The sequence below is a fragment of the Papaver somniferum genome, unplaced genomic scaffold (genome assembly GCF_003573695.1).
Source record: "Papaver somniferum cultivar HN1 unplaced genomic scaffold, ASM357369v1 unplaced-scaffold_123, whole genome shotgun sequence".
Lineage (NCBI taxonomy): Eukaryota > Viridiplantae > Streptophyta > Magnoliopsida > Ranunculales > Papaveraceae > Papaver > Papaver somniferum.
The window spans coordinates 80,816-90,835 of NW_020621381.1; positions in this window are offsets into that span (position 1 = coordinate 80,816).

The following is a 10,020-nucleotide window of genomic DNA, read 5'->3' on the forward strand; positions in this document are numbered from 1 at the left end:
AATCAACGTACATAGAAATGCAAATTTTACTAGACGTATTGCCTTAGAACACATTAATTGTAATTACAATACATTTTCGAACTTTTTCTGTTAAAGATGAGTTTATCTAGTTTACAATTTAATCTCAGAAATCAATTTCCGACTTATAACGAAAAGTGTAGACTTTTTTGAGTTAACGTATATAAAATTCAGCATTTTAATGAACTCTTTCTTTTTATATTGGCTTTGTCTTTCTATTTGATTCAAGATAGATGAAATTTGTTAGGATTTGGATTAGTTCTGCATGGTCTTTCATCTTTCTTCTATTATGAAATTTGACTTCCTTCATATTTTCTTGAATCAACGTACATAGAAATGCAATTTTTTCTAGACGTATTGCCTTAGAACATATTAATTGTAATTACAATACATTTTTCAAACTTTTTCTGTTAAAGATGAGTTTATCTAGTTTACAATTTAGTCTCAGAAATTAATTTCCGACTTATAACGAAATGTGTAGACTTTTTTGAGTTAACGTATATAAAATTCAACATTTTTATGAACTCTTTCTTCTTGTGTTGGCTTTGTCTTTCTAATTGATTCAAGATAGACGAAATTTGTGAGGATTTGGATTAGTTTTGCATGGTCTTTCATCTTTCTTCTATTGTGAAATTTGACTTCCTTCATATTTTCTTGAATCAACATACATAGAAATGCAATTTTAATAGACGTATTGCCGTAGAACATATTAATTGTAATTACAATACATTTTTCATACTTTTTCTGTTAAAGATGAGTTTATCTAGTTTACAATTTAGTCTCAGAAATCAATTTCCGACTTATAACGAAATGTGTAGACTTTTTTGAGTTAACGTATATAAAATTCAGCATTTTAATGAACTCTTTCTATTTATATTGGCTTTGTCTTTCTATTTGATTCAAGATAGATGAAATTTGTTAGGATTTGGATTAGTTCTGCATGGTCTTTCATCTTTCTTCTATTGTGAAATTTGACTTCCTTCATATTTTCTTGAATCAACGTACATAGAAATGCAATTTTTACTAGACGTATTGCCTTAGAACATATTAATTGTAATTACAACACATTTTTCAAACTTTTTCTGTTAAAGATGAGTTTATCTAGTTTACAATTTAGTCTCAGAAATCAATTAACGACTTATAAGAAAATGTGTAGACTTTTTCGAGTTAACGTATACAAAATTCAACATTTTTATGAACTCTTTCTTTTTGTGTAACTTTGTCTTTCTATTTGATTTAAGATAGAAGAAATTTGTTAGGATTTGGATTAGTTCTGCATGGTCTTTCATCCTTCTTCTATTGTTAAATTTGACTTCCTTCATATTTTCTTGAATCAACGTACATAGAAATGCAAATTTTACTAGACGTATTGCCTTAGAACACATTAATTGTAATTACAATAAATTTTTCAAACTTTTTCTGTTAAAGATGAGTTTATCTAGTTTACAATTTAGTCTCAGAAATCAATTTCCGACTTATAACGAAAAGTGTAGACTTTTTTGAGTTAACGTATATAAAATTCAGCATTTTAATGAACTCTTTCTTTTTATATTGGCTTTGTCTTTCTATTTGATTCAAGATAGATGAAATTTGTTAGGATTTGGATTAGTTCTGCATGGTCTTTCATCTTTCTTCTATTGTGAAATTTGACTTCCTTCATATTTTCTTGAATCAACGTACATAGAAATGCAATTTTTACTAGACGTATTGCCTTAGAACATATTAATTGTAATTACAATACATTTTTCAAACTTTTTATGTTAAAGATGAGTTTATCTAGTTTACAATTTAGTCTCAGAAATCAATTTCCGACTTATAACGAAATGTGTAGACTTTTTTTAGTTAACGTATGTAAAATTCAACATTTTTATGAACTCTTTGTTTTTGTGTTGGCTTTGTCTTTCTATTTGATTCAAGATAGATGAAATTTTTAGGATTTGGATTAGTTCTGCATGGTCTTTCATCCTTCTTCTATTGTGAAATTTGACTTCCTTCATATTTTCTTGAATCAACGTACATAGAAATGCAATTTTTACTAGACGTATTGCCTTAAAACATATTAATTGTAATTACAATACATTTTTCAAACTTTTTCTGTTAAAGATAAGTTTATCTAGTTTACAATTTAGTCTCAGAAATCAATTTCCGACTTATAACGAAATGTGTAGACTTTTTCGAGTTAACGTATATAAAATTCAGCATTTTAATGAACTCTTTCTTTTTATATTGGCTTTGTCTTTCTATTTGATTCAAGATAGATGAAATTTGTTAGGATTTGGATTAGTTCTGCATGGTCTTTCATCTTTCTTCTATTGTTAAATTTGACTTCCTTCATATTTTCTTGAATCAACGTACATAGAAATGCAATTTTTTCTAGACGTATTGCCTTAGAACATATTAATTGTAATTACAATACATTTTTCAAACTTTTTCTGTTAAAGATGAGTTTATCTAGTTTACAATTTAGTCTCAGAAATTAATTTCCGACTTATAACGAAATGTGTAGACTTTTTTGAGTTAACGTATATAAAATTCAGCATTTTAATGAACTCTTTCTATTTATATTGGCTTTGTCTTTCTATTTGATTTAAGATAGATGAAATTTGTTAGGATTTGGATTAGTTCTGCATGGTCTTTCATCTTTCTTCTATTGTGAAATTTGACTTCCTTCATATTTTCTTGAATCAACGTACATAGAAATGCAATTTTTACTAGACGTATTGCCTTAGAACATATTAATTGTAATTACAACACATTTTTCAAACTTTTTCTGTTAAAGATGAGTTTATCTAGTTTACAATTTAGTCTCAGAAATCAATTAACGACTTATAACAAAATGTGTAATCTTTTTCGAGTTAACGTATACAAAATTTAACATTTTTATGAACTCTTTCTTTTTGTGTAACTTTGTCTTTCTATTTGATTCAAGATAGAAGAAATTTGTTAGGATTTGGATTAGTTCTGCATGGTCTTTCATCCTTCTTCTATTGTTAAATTTGACTTCCTTCATATTTTCTTGAATCAACGTACATAGAAATGCAAATTTTACTAGACGTATTGCCTTAGAACACATTAATTGTAATTACAATACATTTTTCGAACTTTTTCTGTTAAAGATGAGTTTATCTAGTTTACAATTTAGTCTCAGAAATCAATTTCCGACTTATAACGAAAAGTGTAGACTTTTTTGAGTTAACGTATATAAAATTCAGCATTTTAATGAACTCTTTCTTTTTATATTGGCTTTGTCTTTCTATTTGATTCAAGATAGATGAAATTTGTTAGGATTTGGATTAGTTCTGCATGATCTTTAATCCTTCTTCTATTGTAAAATTTGACTACCTTCATATTTTCTTGAATCAACGTACATAGAAATGCAATTTTTACTAGACGTATTGCCTTAGAACACATTAATTGTAATTACAATACATTTTTCAAACTTTTTCTGTTAAAGATGAGTTTATCTAGTTTACAATTTAGTCCCAGAAATCAATTTCCGACTTATAACGAAATGTGTAGACTTTTTTGAGTTAACGTATATAAAATTCAACATTTTTATGAACTCTTTCTTCTTGTGTTGGCTTTGTCTTTCTATTTGATTCAAGATAGATGAAATTTGTTAGGATTTGGATTAGTTCTGCATGGTCTTTCATCTTTCTTCTATTGTGAAATTTGACTTCCTTCATATTTTTTTGAATCAACGTACATAGAAATGCAATTTTTAATAGACGTATTGCCTTAGAACATATTAATTGTAATTACAATACATTATTCAAACTTTTTCAGTTAAAGATGAGTTTATCTAGTTTACAATCTAGTCTCAGAAATCAATTTCCGACTTATAACGAAATGTGTAGACTTTTTCGAGTTAACGTATATAAAATTCAACGTTTTTATGAACTCTTTCTTTTTGTGTAACTTTGTCTTTCTATTTGATTCAAGATAGAAGAAATTTGTTAGGATTTGGATTAGTTCTGCATGGTCTTTCATCCTTCTTCTATTGTTAAATTTGACTTCCTTCATATTTTCTTGAATCAACGTACATAGAAATGCAAATTTTACTAGACGTATTGCCTTAGAACACATTAATTGTAATTACAATACATTTTCGAACTTTTTCTGTTAAAGATGAGTTTATCTAGTTTACAATTTAGTCTCAGAAATCAATTTCCGACTTATAACGAAATGTGTAGACTTTTTTGAGTTAACGTATATAAAATTCAGCATTTTAATGAACTCTTTCTTTTTATATTGGCTTTGTCTTTCTATTTGATTCAAGATAGATGAAATTTATTAGGATTTGGATTAGTTCTGCATGGTCTTTCATCTTTCTTCTATTGTGAAATTTGACTTCCTTCATATTTTCTTGAATCAACGTACATAGAAATGCAATTTTTACTAGACGTATTGCCTTAGAACATATTAATTGTAATTACAATACATATTTCAAACTTTTTCTGTTAAAGATGAGTTTATCTAGTTTACAATTTAGTCTCAGAAATCAATTTTCGACTTAAAACGAAATGTGTAGAGTTTTTTGAGTTAACGTATATAAAATTCAACATTTTTATAAACTCTTTCTTCTTGTGTTGGCTTTGTCTTTCTATATGATTCAAGATAGATGAAATTTGTTAGGATTTGGATTAGTTCTGCATGGTCTTTTATCTTTCTTCTATTGTGAAATTTGACTTCCTTCATATTTTCTTGAATCAACGTACATAGAAATGCAATTTTTACTAGACGTATTGCCTTAGAACATATCAATTGTAATTACAATACATTTTTCAAACTTTTTCTGTTAAAGATGAGTTTATCTAGTTTACAATTTAGTCTCAGAAATCAATTTCCGAGTTATAACGAAATGTGTAGACTTTTTTGAGTTAACGTATATAAAATTCAGCATTTTAATGAACTCTTTCTTTTTATATTGGCTTTGTCTTTCTATTTGATTCAAGATAGATGAAATTTGTTAGAATTTGGATTAGTTCTGCATGGTCTTTCATCTTTCTTCTATTGTGAAATTTGACTTCCTTCATATTTTCTTGAATCAACATACATAGAAATGCAATTTTTACTAGACGTATTGCCTTAGAACATATTAATTGTAATTACAATACATTTTCAAACTTTTTCTGTTAAAGATGAGTTTATCTAGTTTACAATTTAGTCTCAGAAATCAATTTCCGACTTATAACGAAATGTGTAGACTTTTTCGAGTTAACGTATATAAAATTCAACATTTTTATGAACTCTTTCTTTTTGTGTTAACTTTGTCTTTCTATTTGATTTAAGATAGATGAAATTTTTTAGGATTTGGATTAGTTATGCATGGTCTTTCATCCTTCTTCTATTGTGAAATGTGACTTCATTCATATTTTCTTGAATCAACGTACATAGAAATGCAATTTTTACTAGACGTAATGCCTTAGAACATATTATTTGTGATTGCAATATATTTTTCAAACTTTTTGAGTTAAAGATGAGTTTATCTAGTTTATAATTTAGTTTCAGAAATCAATTTCAGACTTATAACGATGTGTGTACAATTTTTTGAGTTAACGTATAAAAAATTCAATATTTTTATGAACTCTTTATTTTTGTGTTGGCTTTGTCTTTCTATTTGATTCAAGATAGGTGAAATTTGTTAGGAATTAGATTAACTATGCTTGGTAATTCATCCTTCTTTTCAAACTTTTTATGTTAAAGATTAGTTTATCTAGTTTACAGATTAGTCTCAAAAATAGATTTCCGACTTATAACGAAGTGTGTAGACTTTTTTGAGTTAACGTATATAAAATTTAACATTTTTATGAACTCTTTCTTTTTGTGTTGGCTTTGTATTTCTATTTGATTCAAGATACATGAAATTTTTTAGGATTTGGATTAGTTTGCATGGTCTTTCATCCTTCTTCTATTGTGAAATTTGCCTACCTTCATATTTTCTTGAACCAACATACATAAAAATGCAATTTTTACTAGCGTAAAGTTTTAGAACAAATTATTTGTGATTGCAATACATTTTTCAAACTTTTTCTGTTAAAGATGAGTTTATCTAGTTTACAATTTAATTTCATAAATTAATTTCATACTTATAACGAAGTGTGTACACTTTTTTTGAGTTAACGTATATAAAATTCAAACTTTTTATGAACTCTTTCTTTTTGTGTTAACTTTGTATTTCTATTTGATTCAAGATAGATGAAATTTTTTAGGATTTGGATTAGTTCTGCATTGTCTTTCATCCTTCTTCTATTGTAAAATTTTACTACCTTCATATTTTCTTGAATCAACGTACATAGAAATGCAATTTTTACTAGACGTATTGCCTTAGAACACATTAATTGTAATTACAATACATTTTTCAAACTTTTTCTGTTAAAGATGAGTTTATCTAGTTTACAATTTAGTCCCAGAAATCAATTTCCGACTTATAACGAAATGTGTAGACTTTTTTGAGTTAACGTATATAAAATTCAACATTTTTATGAACTCTTTCTTCTTGTGTTGGCTTTGTCTTTCTATTTGATTCAAGATAGATGAAATTTGTTAGGATTTGGATTAGTTCTGCATGGTCTTTCATCTTTCTTCTATTGTGAAATTTGACTTCCTTCATATTTTTTTGAATCAACGTACATAGAAATGCAATTTTTAATAGACGTATTGCCTTAGAACATATTAATTGTAATTACAATACATTATTCAAACTTTTTCAGTTAAAGATGAGTTTATCTAGTTTACAATCTAGTCTCAGAAATCAATTTCCGACTTATAACGAAATGTGTAGACTTTTTCGAGTTAACGTATATAAAATTCAACGTTTTTATGAACTCTTTCTTTTTGTGTAACTTTGTCTTTCTATTTGATTCAAGATAGAAGAAATTTGTTAGGATTTGGATTAGTTCTGCATGGTCTTTCATCCTTCTTCTATTGTTAAATTTGACTTCCTTCATATTTTCTTGAATCAACGTACATAGAAATGCAAATTTTACTAGACGTATTGCCTTAGAACACATTAATTGTAATTACAATACATTTTCGAACTTTTTCTGTTAAAGATGAGTTTATCTAGTTTACAATTTAGTCTCAGAAATCAATTTCCGACTTATAACGAAATGTGTAGACTTTTTTGAGTTAACGTATATAAAATTCAGCATTTTAATGAACTCTTTCTTTTTATATTGGCTTTGTCTTTCTATTTGATTCAAGATAGATGAAATTTGTTAGAATTTGGATTAGTTCTGCATGGTCTTTCATCTTTCTTCTATTGTGAAATTTGACTTCCTTCATATTTTCTTGAATCAACGTACATGGAAATGCAATTTTTACTAGACGTATTGCCTTAGAACATATTAATTGTAATTACAATACATTTTTCAAACTTTTTCTGTTAAAGATGAGTTTATCTAGTTTACAATTTAGTCTCAGAAATCAATTTCCGACTTATAACGAAATGTGTAGACTTTTTTGAGTTAACGTATATAAAATTCAGCATTTTAATGAACTCGTTCTTTTTATATTGGCTTTGTCTTTCTATTTGATTCAAGATAGATGAAATTTGTTAGGATTTGGATTAGTTCTGCATGGTCTTTCATCTTTCTTCTATTGTGAAATTTGACTTCCTTCATATTTTCTTGAATCAACGTACATAAAAATGCAATTTTTTCTAGACGTATTGCCTTAGAACATATTAATTGTAATTACAATACATTTTTCAAACTTTTTCTGTTAAAGATGAGTTTATCTAGTTTACAATTTAGTCTCAGAAATTAATTTCCGACTTATAACGAAATGTGTAGACTTTTTTGAGTTAACGTATATAAAATTCAACATTTTTATGAACTCTTTCTTCTTGTGTTGGCTTTGTCTTTCTATTTGATTCAAGATAGATGAAATTTGTTAGGATTTGGATTAGTTCTGCATGGTCTTTCATCCTTCTTCTATTGTGAAATTTGACTTCCTTCATATTTTCTTGAATCAACGTACATAGAAATGCAAATTTTACTAGACGTATTGCCTTAGAACACATTAATTGTAATTACAATACATTTTCGAACTTTTTCAGTTAAAGATGAGTTTATCTAGTTTACAATTTAGTCTCAGAAATCAATTTCCGACTTATAACGAAATGTGTAGACTTTTTTGAGTTAACGTATATAAAATTCAGCATTTTAATGAACTCTTTCTATTTATATTGGCTTTGTCTTTCTATTTGATTCAAGATAGATGAAATTTGTTAGGATTTGGATTAGTTCTGCATGGTCTTTCATCTTTCTTCTATTGTGAAATTTGACTTCCTTCATATTTTCTTGAATCAACGTACATAGAAATGCAATTTTTACTAGACGTATTGCCTTAGAACATATTAATTGTAATTACAACACATTTTTCAAACTTTTTCTGTTAAAGATGAGTTTATCTAGTTTACAATTTTGTCTCAGAAATCAATTAACGACTTATAACAAAATGTGTAGACTTTTTCGAGTTAACGTATACAAAATTCAACATTTTTATGAACTCTTTCTTTTTGTGTAACTTTGTCTTTCTATTTGATTTAAGATAGAAGAAATTTGTTAGGATTTGGATTAGTTCTGCATGGTCTTTCATCCTTCTTCTATTGTTAAATTTGACTTCCTTCATATTTTCTTGAATCAACGTACATAGAAATGCAAATTTTACTAGACGTATTGCCTTAGAACACATTAATTGTAATTACAATAAATTTTTCAAACTTTTTCTGTTAAAGATGAGTTTATCTAGTTTACAATTTAGTCTCAGAAATCAATTTCCGACTTATAACGAAAAGTGTAGACTTTTTTGAGTTAACGTATATAAAATTCAGCATTTTAATGAACTCTTTCTTTTTATATTGGCTTTGTCTTTCTATTTGATTCAAGATAGATGAAATTTGTTAGGATTTGGATTAGTTCTGCATGGTCTTTCATCTTTCTTCTATTGTGAAATTTGACTTCCTTCATATTTTCTTGAATCAACGTACATAGAAATGCAATTTTTTCTAGACGTATTGCCTTAGAACATATTAATTGTAATTACAATACATTTTCCAAACTTTTTCTGTTAAAGATGAGTTTATCTAGTTTACAATTTAGTCTCAGAAATTAATTTCCGACTTATAACAAAATGTGTAGACTTTTTTGAGTTAACGTATATAAAATTCAACATTTTTATGAACTCTTTCTTCTGGTGTTGGCTTTGTCTTTCTATTTGATTCAAGATAGATGAAATTTGTGAGGATTTGGATTAGTTTTGCATGGTCTTTCATCTTTCTTCTATTGTGAAATTTGACTTCCTTCATATTTTCTTGAATCAACATACATAGAAATGCAATTTTAATAGACGTATTTCCGTAGAACATATTAATTGTAATTACAATACATTTTTCATACTTTTTCTGTTGAAGATGAGTTTATCTAGTTTACAATTTAGTCTCAGAAATCAATTTCCGACTTATAACGAAATGTGTAGACTTTTTCGAGTTAACGTATATAAAATTCAACATTTTTATGAACTCTTTCTTTTTGTGTAACTTTGTCTTTCTATTTGATTCAAGATAGATGAAATTTGTTAGGATTTGGATTAGTTCTGCATGGTCTTTCATCCTTCTTCTACTGTGAAATTTGACTTGCTTCATATTTTCTTGAATCAACGTACATAGAAATGCAATTTTAGACGTATTGCCTTAGAACATATTAATTGTAATTACAATACATTTTTCAAACTTTTTCTGTTAAAGATGAGTTTATCTAGTTTACAATTTAGTCTGAGAAATCAATTTCCGACTTATAACGAAATGTGTAGACTTTTTTGAGTTGACGTATATAAAATTCAGCATTTTAATGAACTCTTTCTTTTTATATTGGCTTTGTCTTTCTATTTGATTCAAGATAGATGAAATTTGTTAGGATTTGGATTAGTTCTGCATGGTCTTTCATCTTTCTTCTATTGTGAAATTTGACTTCCTTCATATTTTCTTGAATCAACGTA